The 19,166-nt window shown below is 37.7% G+C and overlaps 1 protein-coding gene across 1 annotated transcript in view; it reads left to right on the top strand.

Moving 5' to 3' along the window:
* Positions 1-513: 513 nt before the first annotated feature.
* The window catches only part of NCOA1 (nuclear receptor coactivator 1), a 159,229-nt gene continuing 140,576 nt past the window's right edge, over positions 514-19,166 (top strand). The window contains exon 1 of the mRNA XM_030920913.1: positions 514-531. The gene's annotated coding sequence lies outside the window, so the exon portion shown is untranslated. The remainder of the gene's footprint in view (positions 532-19,166) is intronic.

Below are 19,166 nucleotides of genomic sequence, written 5' to 3'. Positions count from 1 at the left end.
TTTTTTGAGGGAGATAAAGGGAGTAGTTTGATCCAGCAAGATTTACTTCCTATAAATTGCCTTTAAGAATCTTTGTTCTTTTTCAGATTTTCTTATTCTTCTTTAACCTGCCACATCCTACCTCTTCCTGACTTTCTCTCCCCAAAACAGCCTACCCTCTCAGCCTTTTCAGACTCCTCAGTCCTTCCTCATACTTACTGTACAGAATTTTTTCCAGGCCGGACGTGGTGGCTAACGCCTGTAATCCCAGCACTTTGGGAGGCTGAAGTGCGCAGATCACCTGAGGTCAGGAGTTTGAGACCAGCCTAAACATGGAGAAACACCATCTCTACTAAAAATACAAAATTGGCTGGGCATGGTGGTGCATGCCTGTAATCCCAGCTACTTGGGAGACTGAAGCAGGAGAATTGCTTGAACCTGGGAGGTGGAGGTTGCAGTGAGCCGAGATCACGCCATTGCTCTCCAGCCTGGGCAACAAGAGTGAAACTCCGTCTCAAGAAAACAAAAAAAAATTCTTTCCAGTTTTTCCAGGTAAAATTCTTATCCCTTCTACAAAATTTAAATTCCTTATCAGCAAGATCAAAGCCCAAACTAGGACTAAGAAAAGCATGCCTTTGGGGAGACTCAGTTCATCTTGCAATAATAAACTGGCAATAATTTCAGATTTCTATTTTCATGACTGTTGCCAAATTTTATATAATTTGGTTTGTTCAGCTTTTACAGTGAACCTCATGTTCAAATTATTATTAACTATTCAATATTGGCTGGGCGCGGTGGCTCATGCCTGTACTCCCAACACTTTGGGAGGCCGAGGAGGATGGATCACCTGAGGTCAGGAGTTCGAGACCAGCCTGACCAACATGGAGAAACCCCATCTCTACTAAAAATACAAAAATTAGCCAGGCGTGGTGGTGCATGCCTGTAATCCCAGCTACTTGGGAAGGCTGAGGCAGGAGAATCTCTTGAACTTGGGAGGCAGAGGTTTTGGTGAGCTGAGATTGCGCCATTGTACTCCAGCCTGGGCAACAAGAGCGAAACTCTGTCTCAAAAACAAAACAAAACAAAATTATTCAATGTTATGAGTCTTTCTGGGAATATACAATACAATATAGGCAAATTTAATTCTTATTTTTGTTGTGTGTTTTTAAAGTGTTCTGTATTTTCACTTGTGCACATGTATAAAAATTTGATTTTATACAGATGTCTTAAGATGGGATTAATTTTTTAAAGAATGAGTCACAGAATTTCATTCAATGGAATATTGTAGCTTTATATTTAAAGAATGGAATTTGACTTATAAAAGTTTAGGATATGCAGGACCTTTCTACACTATTTAAGTAAGAATTGCATGTATGTGATGAAATTTAAGCTAATTAGGGAAAATATCTTTCTGGGTTAGTGGTAAGAGATAATAACAGGATATTTGAAAAGAAATGCTACTTTGAATTTATGATACCATGTTTCTTCTTGTTAACTAAGCTAGAAATTTTTCTTTATTCCTTCTTTGGAGTATCCCAGCCCTCTTATCTACCCTGCTTTCGTCATGGGAAGAGTTGTTAACTGTGATTCTCATAATCTTGTGTGGTATGTGGGGGGTGGGGAGGAGTTCCCTTATTCACCTGGCCCTTTTCCTGGAATATGGCATGTGAAATACCTTGTCTTGTTGAAACATTTAGAAAATTACAGTAATGACACTTCAGTCCTAATCTTTCCTGAGGCTTCCTTTGTCCCCTTAATATATATCTGGTATATTTTAAATCTCTTGATTTTTTTTTTGTTTTCCCTTTGAACACTTGAACCGTGGCACTTCAGTGTTTAATTGAACATTGATATTGTCTAGAATTTTTTGTGTATGTGTATGTTCAGGCAGCTTTCTTTCTTTCTTTCTTTTTTGAGACGGAGTTTTGCTCCATCTCAAGGCTGGAGTACAATGGTGCGATCTTGGCTCACTACAACCTCCACCTCCTGGGTTCAAGTGATTCTTCTGCCTCAGCCTCCTGAGTAGCTGGGATTACAGGCGCCTGCCACCACGCCCAGCTAATTATTTGTATTTTTAGTAGAGACAGGGTTTCACCATGTTGGTCAGGCTGGTCTCGAACTCCAGACCTCAGGTGATCCACCCGCCTCAGCCTCCCAAAGTCTTGGGATTACAGGCATGAGCTACCACGCCCAGCCATTCAGGCAGCTTTCTAAGCAGAGCTCATGAATTTGAATCCCCTGTCTAATTTGTACCTAATCTCTGTCTTTCTGTATTCTAGAAGGGATTAAGTCTAATTTGTACCTAATATCTGTCTTTCTGTAGCCTAGGAGGCTTTGTTAGGAATTGGTATATGCCTTTGTCTCATTTCCCCAAACCTAATGTTTGACCTTATACTGTTAGCTGACTGTCAAGTTCTGTTCACAGAGTGACACCTCTAGTCCCCTTGTGTTTTGACATGTTAACTGTGTGAGAGGAAAATGCTCAGACACTCCTGAGAAATCAGGCTGCATCCACTTACATATCCAGCAAAATAGATGATGAACATAGGAGAAGGAGAACCATACAGCAGTCTGGTTTAGTGCACACTGACCTCCAATATAGCCAGTTAGTATACAGGTATTTGACCTAAATAAGACCTGTTGTTTTTTTTTTTTCCCCCTTCTGAGGAGGAGCAGTTGTAGCCACAATGATAAAAAATAGTTTATCCTCATATACCACTGTTTCTCAACAACACCACTGTTGACTTTGGGGTCAGATAATTCTTTGTTGTGGGGATTGTACTATGCATTGTAAGATGTTCAGCAGCATCTGTTATCTACCTAGTAGACATCTGTAGACAGATGTAGACATCCACCCTGAGTTGTGATAACAAAAAATGCCTCCAAACATTACCAGTGTTTCCTGGGAGGTAAGACAGCCCCAGTTAATAACTACCGCCCTATACTTATGATTATATCTTTGTACTTTTGATTATATGGTGAAGACAAATTCTTAGAAGATAGATTGTGCATTGTAATTCTTTTGGTAACTCCAGAAGGATATACCAATTTCTATTTCAAAAACAATATAAGACATTATATATTTCCCTAGACCCTTACCAGTGCTGGATTTTGTCAGTTTTTTTAGTCCTTTGCCGTTTTGATAGATGCCATACTTTTAATTCAAATAGTTATTAATAAAGTTGGATATATTTGAATTTTTATTGTCTATTTGTAGATCATCTTTTGTGCATTGCTTGCTTTTGTCCTTTGCTCATTTTTCTGGGGATGTTAATTTGGTCATTTGTGGTTTCTCCTAGTAGGTTGAATTTATTGAGGTGTCACATATAAGATACTCAATAGATTTTTAAGTTGAATGTAGATACTCAATAGATTTTTCTTTCTCTAAAGAAAGAGGGTATGTATGTGTTGCATGTGTTTGTGCATGACCATGTGTATGCATGTATATATGTTCATGTGTATATATATATATTCATGGGCACAGAAGAGCAGAGGGCCAAAGTCTGAACTGTATGTCCACATTTACCAGGCATTACAAGGATATTGAGAAGAAGTGGAAGACAACCAGTATACTTTTCTTAGAATATATCTGAAAGGTCAAAGAGAAAAGTGACTTTAATTTGATAGGAAGTTCACCTCAAATCTCCCTAGCCAAATTCTGTAAGGTCAAACAAGTGATGAATATTCAAAGGACCAAAAGAAGTTAAAGGTAGAAATTCAGAGAAGTGATATAGTAAGGGTATGAGAATGGGAGGCTTAAATTTCATAGCATTGTCTAAGTAATGTGGTATGTGGGAGAGCTAAGTGTAGATTGGTGAGAGAGCCTAGCTTATATAGATTACCTATGGAATTTTTTTACTTTCTCATTTTTATCAGGGGATTTATCTTCTTCACTGTTCTTGGATATCATCTAATTTTCTTTTTCTGGGCTCCAGATCTCTGTCTTTGTCTTTGAAACGATCTTTGCCCTCTTCTTTCAGAGCACATACAAAGATAATAATAAATATATATCTAGGGCAAAAGTTCTCATCATATGGTCTGCACACCCCTCGGAGGGTCTGTATTAGGCTGCTTGGGCTGCGATAGCAGAATACCACAGACTGGGTGGTTTAAACAATAGAAATTTATTTTCTCACAGTTCTGGAAACTGAAAGACCAAGATCAAGATACCACCAGGGTTGGTTTCTGGTGAGGCCTCTCTGTATTTGGCTGCCATCTTCTTGTGTCCCCACATTACCTTTCCTCTGTGCCTGTGCACTCCTGGTGTCTCTTTCTCCTCTTATAAGGGCACCAGTCTTACTGGACTGGGGCTCCACCCTTAGGACTTCATTTAACCTTAGTTACCTCCTTACTAGCCCTATCTCCAAGTACAGTCACTCTGGGGGTTAGGACTTCAACATATGAACTTGAGAGGGGAACACAGTTCAGTCTATAACAGAGCCCCTAAGACCTTTTCATGGAGTCCACAACATCAAAATTGTTTTATTAATAATATTAAGATGTTGTGTTCCTTTTCTATTGTATAGACATTCTCACCAATAGTGCAAAAGTAATGGAGGGTAAAATTGATGCCTTCTCATAAACTGAGGCTGTAGTACCCAATTGTATTCTTGGTTATTATTTTCTTTGTTACTACATAATTGCAGTAAAGAAAAAAAAATGGGTTATTAAAGGGCTATTCTCAGTTTTAATTTATAATACAGTAAATATTGGTAATTCATATTAATTAAACCTCTTTGGGTCCTCGATAATTTTTAAAAGTATAAAGGGATCCGTAAACCAAAAACATTTAAGAACTGATGATCTATGGGAAAGAAGGGGCTATTAATCAAGTAAATTTTTCTATTTTCTATTCTTGATTCATAAGGCAAATAGTTCTGTCGTAATCAGAGATAATAAGCTTTTATTTTTAAAAAGTAGGCAGATTACATTTCTGTATTTATCTTTAATGAAAGCAAAAAGTTTTCAATGTCTGCATATTCAATTTTCAATAGATCTCTGCCCCTGTTCTTTCTGCCTATCAACCCTGCTTCCCCCACCAGCTTTGGTCCTTGCTTCTGGTGAGAAGAGGCAAGGTAGTTTTTCTTAAGTCTGGTCCATTGCTTGTTGTTCAAATGCTACTGTTTTGTTGATGAATGGCAGATACAATTCCTTTCTTAGGGAAGTTGCTGCTAAATGGTGAAACAACATATACATGTGCAAGATATTACTCTACATATCAATATAGAATATTTTGAACAGAATATTTTCCAGGAAGTAAAATGACATTTCTTATAAATGGGTAGTGAGCAGACTCTTGGGGTGGATGCATGAATTGACAGAGAAGAGAGGAGGAGGAGAAAGAGTATGTGTAGAGAAGGGTTTGACAAACTTTTACTGTAAAGGACCAGATAATAAATGCTGTAGACATTGCCAACCATACGGGAGCTACTGGACTCAGCTGGTGTAGTGTGAAAGCAGCCATAGACAATAAGTCATAAACAAATGAGTGTGAGTGTATTCCAACAAAACTTTGTTTATGGACATTGAAATTGAATTTCATGTAATTGTGTTGTGTCATGAAATATTATTATTTTTTTGATTTTTTTCAACCATTTAAAAAATGTAAAAACTGGCCAGATGTGGTGGTACACACCTGTAATCCCCGTTACTCAGGAGGCTGAGGCACGAGAATTGCTTGAACCCTTGAGGTGGGAGTAGCAGTGAGCCGAGATCGCACCACTGCACTCCAGCCTGGGTGACAGAGTGAGACTCTGTCTCAAAAAAAAAAAAAAAAGTGAAAACCATTCTTAGCTCACAGGCCATACAGAAACAGGTGGTGAACCTGATTTAGCCTGAGAACCATAGTTTGCTGACCCTGGTATAGAAGATTAAGAAGATTACCAATTCTAAGAACCAAGAACCAAATGAGAGATGAGTGCCATTTGTGTCTAAAGGCTAGAAGATGCCTGCCATATTGGTTTCAGACAAGGCTGAAGGAAAGGTGAGAATGTGTTCATGGCCACATGAACTGGAGATTTAAAAATTTTGTTGCTCTTTTCAGGGAACTAACTTTTGCTTTGTTAATTTTTTCTACTGTTTTATTTCTTTCACTGATGTCTGCATTTAGATTATCTTCTTTCTTTTACTTCCTTTGGGTTTACTTTGCTCTTTTCTTCCTAGCTTCTTAAGATAGAACCTTGAAATCTATTTCCCTCTAAAGGAGACATTTAAAGCTATAAAATCTTCTTCCTCCCCTTTAAACACTGCCTTCTCTGTGTTCTCCAGATGTTTATATGTATTTTTATTTGCACTTTTCATTACATTCCATTTGAAATAATTCAGTGTTTTCTGGGGTTTTTTTTCCTCCATGGATTATTTAGAAGTGTGTTGGCTTTAAACATTTGAAGTTTTGGAGTTTTTTTAAACACTTACTGTTACTGGTTTTTAATTTATTTCAGTTGTGTACAAACAACACACTCTGAGAAGTTTAATCCTTTTAAATTTATTTTGATTTATCAGCATAAGTCATATCAGTCTTGGTGAAATTACATGTACTCAAAAAGAATGTATTCTATAGTTGTTGGGTATAGTGTTCTAAAAATGTCGCTTAGGTCGAGGTGGCTGATCAGATCTACCATGTCTTTATTGATTTTTGTTTTAGAGGGGTCTGGTTCTTCTATCAAATGCTAAGAGAGGGACATTAAAATCTTCAGCTGTGGCAGTATGTATGTTTTTCTCTAATTTAGTCACTTTTTCCTCATGTATATTTAAGCTCTGTCATTGCCGGCTGTGATAATGGGAGACCTTGAATGCAAGGTAGCAAGAGTAGGAATTCTTTATTGAAAGGCACTGTTGGGTGGTGACTAGGGATCTGACATTGTGACATGGGATGTGGGGACTTGTTCAGCAGGATATACTGCATAGGCAGACCAGGGATAGTAGTTAGACGTGCTGCTAAAGTGCTTCCTTCAGACTTGGATTGCTAACAGTATGGAGTATAATGATTTAAAAATAATGAATGTGATGCTGTTCTGATAAACACTGGAGAGAAAGAATCAGCAGGAGATTTTAATGGATTGAATATAGGAAAAGCAAGGAGAGCTGACTGAAGCAGTTCTAAGGACCAAGAGAGCTGGGAAAGTGGTAGTATGGTTGCTGGTGATGGCAGTGTATTTAGCAGTGACTTTAAGTGGTAGAGATGAGGATTTTCTTTTTGACCTAATAAATTTTGGATGTTACCTGGATATCTAAATATAGGCATCATTTTGTTAATAGTGAGAATTTCCAGATTGGTAAAAGAGGATAAGAGTTTCTACTGGGTTTTCATTGCATGCATACTATGAAATAATTGATTTCTGAATAATTGTGGGGTTAAGATTTTATACGTGGTCTTAGCTCAGATATTCCCCTAATGTATAAACTTTTCTTAATCACTCTTCTAAAGTATCTCTCCTAGTCAGTCTCTACTTCATTATTCTGTTTTCTTTTCCTCCTACTAGAATGTAAGCTAAAGGAGAGTGGGGCCTTTCAACTCTTTTGTTCACTGCTGTATCCCTAGCACTTGGTACAAGACAAATAAGCCTATCACATATTAGGCTTTTAATATTTGAGAATTGAATGACTGCCTGTTAGAAAAGAGAAAATATGTATACTGAGTAAAAGAAATAAAAAGCACATGTTTTATAATTTGATTTTAAAATAACTTACTAATGTTTAATACCTGTTTTTGTTTTTTGTTTTTTGCTTTTTGTTTTTCTTTTTTAAGTTAAGGCTAGGTCTCTGTTTATCATTCCTTACCCCCTACCCCCACTACTGTGCATGTCACCATATGGAAAGTGATGGTTACATGTGATATAAATTAGCACATTTTGTTATATAATTAAACTTTGCATCCCCCAAAAATGGAATTACTTATTAAAATTTCTAAGTACGGCCGGGCGCGGTGGCTCAAGCCTGTAATCCCAGCACTTTGGGAGGCCGAGACGGGCGGATCACGAGGTCAGGAGATCGAGACCATCCTGGCTAACACGGTGAAACCCCGTCTCTACTAAAAATACAAAAACTAGCCGGGCGAGGTGGCGGGCGCCTGTAGTCCCAGCGACTCGGGAGGCTGAGGCAGGAGAATGGCGTAAACCCGGGAGGCGGAGCTTGCAGTGAGCTGAGATCTGGCCATTGCACTCCAGTCCGGGCGACAGAGCGAGACTCCGCCTCAAAAAAAAAAAAAAAAAAAAAAAAAAAATTTCTAAGTACATATGCTGGTCACTACTTTAAAAGGTAATATGTAATTTAGAAATATGATCAAAATAAATCTAAATACTTGGAAACAGATAGTTTTACTGTTAACTTTAGTAGCTGTTCTTTGCTATCCTTAAGGGGTACAAAGAGCTGGTAAGACTGTCGTTGTCAGTTAACAGTGTGGTAGAGTAGATAGAACCTGCACATAGAAAAAATTAGTAGGCCGGGCGCAGTGGCTCAAGCCTGTAATCCCAGCACTTTGGGAGGCCGAGACAGGCGGATCACGAGGTCAGGAGATTGAGACCATCCTGGCTAACCCAGTGAAACCCCGTCTCTACTAAAAAAATACAAAAAAAAACTAGCCGGACGAGGTGGCGGGCGCCTGTAGTCCCAGCTACTCGGGAGGCTGAGGCAGGAGAATGGCGTAAACCCGGGCGGCGGAGCTTGCAGTGAGCTGAGATCCGGCCACTGCACTCCATCCTGGGCAACAGAGCGAGACTCCGTCTCAAAAAAAAAAAAAAATTAGTAATGCAAATAGTTATCTGATAAAGTGTATGCCAGTTTAACTGTCACCTAAAGAGATTTAATATTTACCTTTTCTTGGTCCTTAGTAGAATGCCATCTTCTAATACATATAAAACCTATATTGGAAATTAAAATCCTATCTGAGTATCCTGCCATAATGTTTTGGAGATTTAGAACAACTTGGTTTTGATGGTCCTCAGTAGAAGCTTTTTGATTAAGTAGAGTTGTTCTTTAGGAAAGAACTAAACACTTCCAGTTTAGGTGTTAGGTTTAATTTTTAGCTTTTTGAGTGTGGATTTTCTCTGACATCTTGTTTTCTCTTGCCTTGTGGCAAATACAGAGAGAAATTGTGTTGCAGAATGATGATACAAAAATGCTCTTCCTCCAAGTAGTAGAGGCTAATCTAGCAGTTGTACTAATTGTGCTTTAGTTTTCCTTCCTCCCTCTGTTCTCACCTTCAAATCTGTGCCTAATTCCTTATATTAATAATCTGGGAGGCCGGGCACAGTAGCTCACACCTGTAATCCCAGCACTTTGGGAGGCCAAGGTGGGTGGAGGACCTGAGGTCAAGAGTTCGAGACCAGCTTGGCCAACATGTTGGAACCCCGTCTCTACTAAAAACACAAAAATTAACTGGATGTGGTGGCAGGTTCCTATACCCAGTTACTTGGGAGGCTGAGGCAGAATTGCTTGAACCTGGGAGGCAGAGGTTGCAGTGAGCTGAGATTGCGCCATTGCACTCTAGCCTGGGTAACAAAAGCAAAACTCCATCTCAGAAAAAAAAAATCTGGTATATACCCCAACCTATGCCATTATTCTGAAGCTCATGGGTTTGCATAGAAAAATTTGTAATGTTCTTTGACCAGTAATGATCAGAGCTTATTCTCTTTGAGCTTTTAACTATATTAGGATTGTTGAGTTAGAGCAGGTTCATTAATTCCATACATTAATTTTTTTTTTTTACCAAGATGTGTTTTATTTTTCTTGCAGTAGCTTTGTTAATTGCACAAAATCATGTTTTGTTTTTGCCATTTAAACATTATCACACAATCCTATTCTGAAAGACAAATGTTCATTAAAAACAAAGCAAAAATAAAAATTCACAACCTTAATTACCTAGATTTGTCATTTAAAGGTTTAAAGAAAAAAAGGGAGGGGCTTTCTTACAAGCTTTTTCACAAGTGTCACATTTTCTCCTTAAAAGGGAAGGATTTCAAAACAAAGGTGAAATAGCTTAAACAGAAATATTCATAAAAAGGAACTTTACAGAATTGTCAACAATATTAAGACAACATTGACTAACCGGTTTCATTACCGCATCTTCCCCCGCCCCCACCCCGGTGTGTCCTGCCAGGACTAGAACAGGCTTTGTGTTCAGACAGAAATGCTTCAAAATCCCAGTGAAATGAACTGTGCTAAAAACCCGACAGGCATCTTCCCTGCCCTCCCCCACCTCATCTTCTGCAATCCTCTAACCCAGGTTCTATCTGTGAAAGGGGCCAAAGCTGTGAGGGGGGAAGGACCCCCGCCCCAGTGTGGCCACCTTATATATAATTATATATTCCATCATAAATGCTGGCCTTCCTTCTGCAAATTATGATTTTGGAAAATCCAACCCATGCAGTGGGATAAAAAACTGACATCCCTTGGGTGACTTGTTTTTTTGCATCATCCCAAGCCCCCCATGGTCCCCTATCCAAGGAGATATGTAGGGCCTTGAGGATGTACCAGACCCACCTCGGAGGGCCAGTCAGTTCAGGTAGGTCAGGCCCAGTTCTATTCCCTCCCAACAGACCCCGGGCCCGGGCAGCACCAAAGACCATGATGCTGGCTGGAGTGAAGACACTTGTTTCCGTATCAAGAGCTGAGTTAATTTTTTTTAATGTTGTATATCTACTCTGCTCCAGATTAAAAATACCTGTGTGGAGCTTACAGTTGAGTGAGAGAGATACACAATAAACACATAATGACACAACAAATATGTAAATAAAAATAGTGGGAAAAATGTTATGAAGAAAAATAAGAAAATGTCATGAAAGTACATGGAGGCTCATTTAGATTACTGGGTTAAGAGAAGTAGAATTTTAGCTGAAGTTGGAAGAATGAATAGGAATTGGATAGATGAAGAAGGTATGAGGGATTATTCACAGCAGGTAATATATTGTAGGTAAGGCCGTAGAGTAAGGAAGAAAGATTGGGGAATAGGAGAAACTTTTAATAAAGACCAGTGTGGTTAAAGCATAGTATGCTATGGGGAGAGTGGCTATGCTGTGAGTTTTGGATTTTATCATAAGTGAGATAAAACCCTGTGGAAGGGGTGTGTAAGCAGGAATAGGATACTGGATTTGTGTGTGTGCAGGGGAATAGATAAGGTGGGGCTTGATGATTGAATATATAAGGTGTGATAGTGTAAAACTTTAAAGGGTGGTGATATCTGGGATTTGGGTAGCAGCGATTGAATGGGTATGAAGGTACCTTTTTGTGGATGGGGAAAAGTAAAGGAGAGTAGAGGAATTTAGTTTAGAACTTAATAAATAGGCAAATGCTTGCAGGCACTTATAATAGAGCATTGAAAAAAGTAGCAACACTCTTTTGAGAATAGTTTGTCTTCAAAATAGATGTGTTTAAACTGCACCCAGAATTAGTAATATTGAAATCTACTAGTGCTTTCCTCTTTAACATGAATATAATGATGCATGTAAGAGTCATGAATATTTTAGATTTAGTAGTTGATGTACAGACTTTTAAACACCCAGTTTATAAAAGTTTATATTCTACCTTTTTTCAAAAGGAACAAGAAGTAAAAATTAAGATATAACGAAATACTCTGGGTTGACTTCTTACTGTACTGTTTGAGTTTTTTGGGGTTTTTTTTACACTTTATCATTAAACTTAGAATGTAAACTTTAATCTCTTCCTAGAAACATTGAGATTTGAAAGAAAAAAAAGATACCTAAAATCTCCTGAATATATGTTACTGAAACAGGAGGATATAATGAATAATTAAAGGAATGTGTGAAACGCAAGTCAGGGAAAAACTAAGGGAAAACATGATGCTGCCATCATTTATTAGAAAGGTGGCTGTCAAGTAGAAGACAAATTAAACTAAATTAAATTTAGCTAGCTATAGTCTGGTTATTATTAATCAGACACTTTCATGTTGTTTATCATGTGCCAGACACTGTTTTAAGTAACTTAAAAATATTAAATCTTTACTTTCTGAACAATTCTTGACTAGGTACAAGTGTTATCCCACTTTTTGTAGATGAGGCAATGGAGGCATGGAAAGATTAAAGTCAAAAAGCTATAAATGGAGTTGGACTCCAGAATCTATACTTTTAATCTTAATGCTATACTGTCTTGGTTATAAGAAGGGAATGTGGTTACCTGTAGGCAGATATGGATAACTGAAGCTGTTAATTTATTTCACTGGTGTGAAGTTTTATTGTATCAATATACCAGATTCTATTATTGATGGGCATTTGAGTTGTTCCTACTTTTTGCTCTTATAAACTTTGTTAGCATGAACGTTATTCTTCATATGTCTTGTTGCCCGTATCCAAGAGACTTTCTCTGAGGTGGTGGTTCTCTTTATTACTGGTCCACTGGTGGAATTCTTGCCACTTACTAATGGTGCTCAGATACATTACTTGCAATTCTTGCTCTGGCCACAGAGCAGCAACAGGTTTCATATCTTTCCAACATAATGCACTTATGTCTTCTAACTGCACTCATGAATTCTTAGATTTTTAAAGTCACCTAAAAAATTATGTGAATAAATGAGTTCTTTTCTGGAGAGAGACTGCAAGTTTTTCATAAAAGCATTTTGTAATCATAAAAACAATGAAATCACTTTTATTAAAGTGAAAGATAAAAAAATAAGTAAATACTGGTTGTCTTATGTGTCCATGTGAAGAGACCACCAAACAGGCTTTGTGTGAGCAACATGGCTGTTTATTTCACCTGGGTGCAGGTGGACTGGACTACTGAGTCCAAAAAGAGAGTCAGCGAAGGGTGGTAGATTATCATTAGTTCTTACAGGTTTTGGGATAGGTGGTGGAGTTAGGAGCAACGTTTTGCAGTCAGGGGGTGGATCTCGCAAAGTACATTCTCAAGGATGGGGAGAATTACAAAGAACCTTCTTAAGGGTAGGGGAGGATTACAAAGAACATTGATCAGTTAGGGTGGGGCAGAAACAAATCACAATGGTGGAATGTCATCAGTTAAGGCTATTTTCACTTCTGTGGATCTTCTGTGGCTTCAGGCCATCTGGATGTGTACGTGCAGGTCACAGGGATATGATGGCTTAGCTTGGGCTCAGAGGCCTGGTACTGCTATTCTACTACAAAAAGCAAACAAATTTATTTTAAAGTCTATGGAAAAGTCAAATAAACTTTATACATGTATCGAATAATTTACAGCATTTTCAATGTTTACAGTGTTTTTAACATTAATATGGATGGTTTGATTTCAAATTTCATTTAAATCTTTTTCATCTTCAATTTGGAGAGCACGACTTGTGTCATCATTAATAAGAAAGTTGGTAATATTCTTTCTTCATTCTTTTATTAAAATCTTGCATTTTTTCACCCAAAATTTGATCTCATAAAAGCTTCTTTTTCAGACACCTTCTTTTTAAATTTTATTTGGGGTAAAATAATAAGTTACTATGGAATTGTAACTCCATGCCACCAAAATAATTTATAATTGCCATTAGTGTTAATGGTTTATTTATAATGACTCACTACTGGATGGCAGTATAGCTAACCTAAATTATGAGTCCCAGAACACTGGGAATTTTGACTAACTTTGTTCTTTTCTCTCCCCATCAAAAAGTATATCCTAAAGAAGATAAGTTAAAGCCACATTATAATAATCTTGAATCTACTCTAATTTTAAGTAAATAATATGTAAATCATTGGTATTTTAATTGTTTTTGATAACAAACTTTCATCACACCTCACAGTTAGTATACCGGGGTGAGAGAATTTACTGTCCTTTAGGTATATAAATACTGTACTCTAGTTGGTAAGTTTGTTTTTTTACTTCCTTACAAGAGAGAACATTAAGCGATACTTAGATAAAATACACTTAAGAACAGTGATAAAAAAGAGAGAGAACATTAAACCACAATTTCTTTTGACAGTCATATCATAAGGCAGTATTTGGTAATGAAAGATGGATTTTTTCCCTGCCTTTTAAAAGTCACAATCCATGGTTTCAGTTTGTGTGTACAGAAGGACATTCTCTTGGTCGAAAGCTGGTTCTTTTCCCAAACCTTTCCAATAGCCTTGCTGCCTATGGTTAACTCTATTTCTGTCATATAATTCTTTATGTTATTGAGTAATTTCTGTTGCTTACGGGTTCTCAAAAATGTCAGGAAAGTGGATTTTTAAATTCTCAAAAAGATTAAGGTGATAATATATACATGAAGTAAAAATTTTTGAATAATTATAAAATAACAGGAAGATTGAAATAAATAAAATGTTAGAAATAATAATATATAGTCTTTGATTTGAGGTAAAAGTGGTACATTGAGCACTTAGTATTGTTCCCTCTCAAAACAACAGTTTAGTTAAACAACAACAAAAATAGGATAAGTAAGGATTTTTAAAAAGTCATAAATCCGGGGAGACTAGGAGAGTGGGAGGGAATATGACAAATTTTTTGAAGGGGTAGAATAGCTGGTAAATAGTAGTAGCAATCTCACTAAACTTGAAAAAGCCACTTTGAAGGGAAGAAGTCTGATGACCAGTTGAACTGATACTGGTGAATCTTCAAAAGGCTCAGATACTATGTATTATGTAACTCTGGAAGTTAAGAAGGGAAGTGAGGCCGGGCGCGGTGGCTCAAGCCTGTAATCCCAGCACTTTGGGAGGCCGAGACGGGCGGGCGGATCACAAGGTCAGAAGATCGAGACCATCCTGGCTAACGTGGTGAAACCCCGTCTCTACTAAAAAATATACAAAAAACTAGCCGGGCGAGGTGGCGGGCGCCTGTAGTCCCAGCTACTCTGGAGGCTGAGGCAGGAGAATGGCGTGAACCCGGGAGGCGGAGCTTGCAGTGAGCTGAGATCCGGCCACTGCACTCCAGCCTGGGCGACAGAGCAAGACTCCATCTCAAAAAAAAAAAAAAAAAAAAAAAAAAAAAAAAAAGAAGGGAAGTGAACTAAAATGAGAAAGATGATTTAAAAGCTTTTTAAAAAGCCATTAGTTGCCCTGATCTCCTTCTTCTCTGTCACTGTGCTTATGCACTTCTCCCATCCTGACAGGTGGGAGACTTGAGGTCCATCTTTCACATTAAAACAGAGGGTCTCTTGGCTAGTGGACACCAGTCACATTGAAGGTGGAGAGGAATTGAGTATTGACATTTCCAATGCTCAGAACTCCTGGCCCCCTTCTCTGTTACTGGCTCCCAAATTGAAAACTAGGCCCTTTAGCATCCAGGCAGGAAACAGGAGGAATCTTTTTGAGAATCTCACCGACTCAAGGAGAAAAACCTAAAGACAAAAATAACTATACATAAATACTGTACTCCAGTTGGTAAGTTTGTTTCTTCTAGGGGTATAGGTTAACAATGTGAAACTACTTTACCTGTATACAGGTGTTTGAAAAATGAGCTAAGCATTAGAAAATGGGAGCCAGGTTTCTCACATAAATATCTGTGTCCTCACAAAGAGCCTGGACAGATTGCCCTGTTGTAGGGAAGGTCATAATCGATAAGCCCCATGTATGTAACTAGAGCTTTCAATCAACTTTGTGTACCCAGAGAACTGAATACCACTGGGCATCTGAGGAAAGCTTCTAATATGAATAACAGAAACCAAAATAAGCAAATAGAAAAAAAATGGAGAAAATAGATCATGCCACCTAGAAAACTTTATGTATATGTATGCATGTACACACATATAAACATATACACATGTACACATACAGCCATATATAGATACATATACATACATACACACACACGCACACATATATAGAAGTACCCAGGTATGTACATGCAGAAAGACTGGATGCTGTACCCATAGAGCTAGAATGAGATATTTTAAAAAGAACATTCAGAGAGCAAAAAAGAGTTTTTACCAATTGAGAACATATAGTAGAAAAGAAAAACTCAAAGAAATATTGGACAATAAGTTGAGGAAATTTTTCTAGAAAGTAGAGCAAAAGGGCAAAGAAATAATAAACAGAAGATAAAATAAAGATACTAGTCCAGGAGTTGTATTATTAAACATTCCACAAAAGGGGAAACAATAAATGAAAAGAAAGAAAAAATGAATAGTATAATTCAAGAAAATTTCTCATAATTGAAAGCAAAGTGCTTATTGAGTGCCTAATGTAATGGATGAAAGTAGACCAATACTCATTTAAAGAATAGGAAATATAGGCCGGGCGCGGTGGCTCAAGCCTGTAATCCCAGCACTTTGGGAGGCCGAGACGGGCGGATCACGAGGTCAGGAGATCGAGACCATCCTGGCTAACACGGTGAAACCCCGTCTCTACTAAAAATACAAAAACTAGCCGGGCGAGGTGGCTGGCGCCTGTAGTCCCAGCTACTCGGGAGGCTGAGGCAGGAGAATGGCGTAAACCCGGGAGGCGGAGCTTGCAGTGAGCTGAGATCTGGCCACTGCACTCCAGTCCGGGCGACAGAGTGAGACTCCGCCTCAAAAAAAAAAAAAAAAAAAGAATAGGAAATATAAAAAAGCAAACTTAGATACCTAGGCTCCATAATATTCAGGGAAATGCAAATTGAAAGGAGATACTGTTTTTCATCCATTTGATAGGGTAAAAAAATTAATTATATCAAGAATTGGGAAGGATATGGGGAAAATGGCTCTCTCAAACCACACACTCTGGTGGAAGTCTGAAACAATTATTTTGGTAAACGGTTTGCCAGATGGCAAGTGGAGTTGTACATATACAAATATTACAATCTAGAAATTCTGCCTCTGGATATTGCCATTAGAAATTCTTGTACTTATGCATATGAAGATCTGAACAAGATGCTGTGTATAAGAACATTCATTGAGCCATTATTTGTAATAAAAACTATGGACAACCTAAATACAGAAATGGCTAAGATGTGGTATATTCACATACATATATGAACAGAACACATGCACACTTCAACATGGATAGAACTCCAAAACATAATGTATGAAGTCAGCAAAATGCAGAATATGTATGGTATATATACATTTTAAATGTGTATTTCAAAACATACAACATTACATTGTTTATGGATATATGTATGTCTAAAAATGATATAAAAAATTGACCAGAAGGATATGTACCAAATTCATAATAATGGTTACCTCTATCAAGGGGAGGGGGAAAGAACAGGGCAGGCTCTGAGTATGGGGACTTTAGCTTTATTGGTGATGCTTCATTTCTTTAAAAAGAAGATAAATATATCACAATGTTTACTATTGTTACTTCTGAGTAATAGATCTATAGGTATTTAGTTGTTGTGTTTTTCTTTATAGCTTTAAATTCTGGCCCTTTGCCTAACTCCAAAATAACAAAGCAAGAGTGTTTTCTAGATTTCCTTTTATGTGTTAGGTACATTATAGGCAGTCTTCTGTCACCTTGCTTTCTCATCTGATTCTTAAATGGGAATTGAGGTACTGCATTAGCCAGTACATATGACAAAATCCTGCATCAGAAGCAGACAATGAAGATAGAAGGGCCTTTACCCATGAGAGACAGTTTAAAACTAGGAATTGGAAGCTTCAGGCATGTCCAATAGCTGTGGGGGTTTATTAAGGGTTTGTTCCATCTGTCTCAGGTCTCCTACCCTGGATTCCTAAGGGAGGAACACCCCCCCCCCCGCCCCCACCACCGAGACAAGATCATGCTCTTTTGCCCAGGCTGGAGTGCAGTGGCCCAATCATAGCTCACAATAGCCTTCAACTCCTGGACCCAAGCGATACTCCCATTTCAGCCCCTCAACTGAGTAGCCAGGACTACAGGCACACACCACCTTGCCCGGCTTATTTTTAAATTGTTTTGTAGAGACCGGGTCTCACTTTGTTGCCCAGGCTGTTCTCAAACTCTTGGCCTCAAGTGATCTTCCTGCCTGGGCCTCCCAAAATGTTGGGATTACAGGTGTGAGGTACCCTATACCTGCCCTAGAAAATACTTTCAAAATATTGAACTTTGGATTGCACAGGTGATCATGTAGTAATCATGTAATAATTACTAAATAATTAATATTTAGAAGAATAATCTTACTGATTCCATAATAACAAACATCAGATGATCTGCATCATTCTTTCCCCCCTATTCCTTCATAGTTCTCCTTTTTTGGTCTCTGTATGTCACCTATCTCTTGGTTTTTATATTTTTCACTTCTCACCATCTGCATATCTTTTTTGAATATGGATTCATCATGTACTTTTCTGCCTTCGTGCAGTCCCTAAGTGACTGTGCTCAGCCTCCCATCAGCATGGTTTCCCTGTTCACTTGCATGACTGGCCATGAGTTCGTCAGCATGAGCAAGCTGTTCTGGGGACCCTGAATCATTAGTAGGAATCCATCTGACTTTAGTTACTGCTTGGTTTTGAAAAAGTACTTATAATAAATAAATAAATGTACTCATGAAAACTCTCAGGTTTTATAAAAGATGGTGGTATTATTTGGCTAACATGGTAAAGTACACAAATGATTTTCGGGAGTGCCTTTTCTTGGAAGTCAAATAAGAAGACAGAACCTGGGTTTGTGGATGACTATCTTTGCCATATATAATGACTACTTATCAATTACAAAGTAGTAATCAAAAGGAATGTCATGCCCTATGAAATGTTTTAGGGCACTAACTTTATTACAAATGCAGGTAAACTAGACATATACAATGAGAACAATGGGCTAATCTAACTATAAATCCCTTTCTTTAATAGTTTAACTATAAGCCAATATGAAGAGCTGGAAGTTTAAGTTTGAGTTTTCGAAGTATGAGTTTAAGTCAAGGAAAGAAAAAAATATTGAACATATAAAAAGCATTGAATTTGGAGGGGCAGTAAGAGGTCAGGATTCAGTTGATAGGAGCAATTCAGTTTGCTAACATTAAATATTCCACCTTAATATGGAATTCACCATTGGGGAAATCATCATGATTTAGAGAAAATATAGTTTTTTTATAAAAAGCAAAAACCCAAAACAGACATTAAAAAACAATTACAAATGTATTGTTGAAAATAGGTTTGTATTTATTGATAGTAAAATACATCAGATATGCATAAAGTAAACCATTCATTTTCTTTTTGAATATATGAATTAATCTGGGAGTGGACTAACATCTTCACACTATTCAGTCTTTAAACCTATGAACATGTTAAATCAGTGTTTTTTAGATCTCTTTTTGTGTCTTTCAGCAAAGTTTTAAGTCTTGCCGTAGGTTTTATTAAATTAATTCCTAAGTATTTTGTTTTTGATGCTATT

The sequence above is a fragment of the Rhinopithecus roxellana genome, chromosome 17 (genome assembly GCF_007565055.1).
Source record: "Rhinopithecus roxellana isolate Shanxi Qingling chromosome 17, ASM756505v1, whole genome shotgun sequence".
In the NCBI taxonomy this organism is placed as follows: Eukaryota; Metazoa; Chordata; class Mammalia; order Primates; family Cercopithecidae; genus Rhinopithecus; species Rhinopithecus roxellana.
The sequence above is the reverse complement of the archived record's forward strand: the minus strand, read 5'-3'. Positions and strand labels throughout refer to the sequence as shown.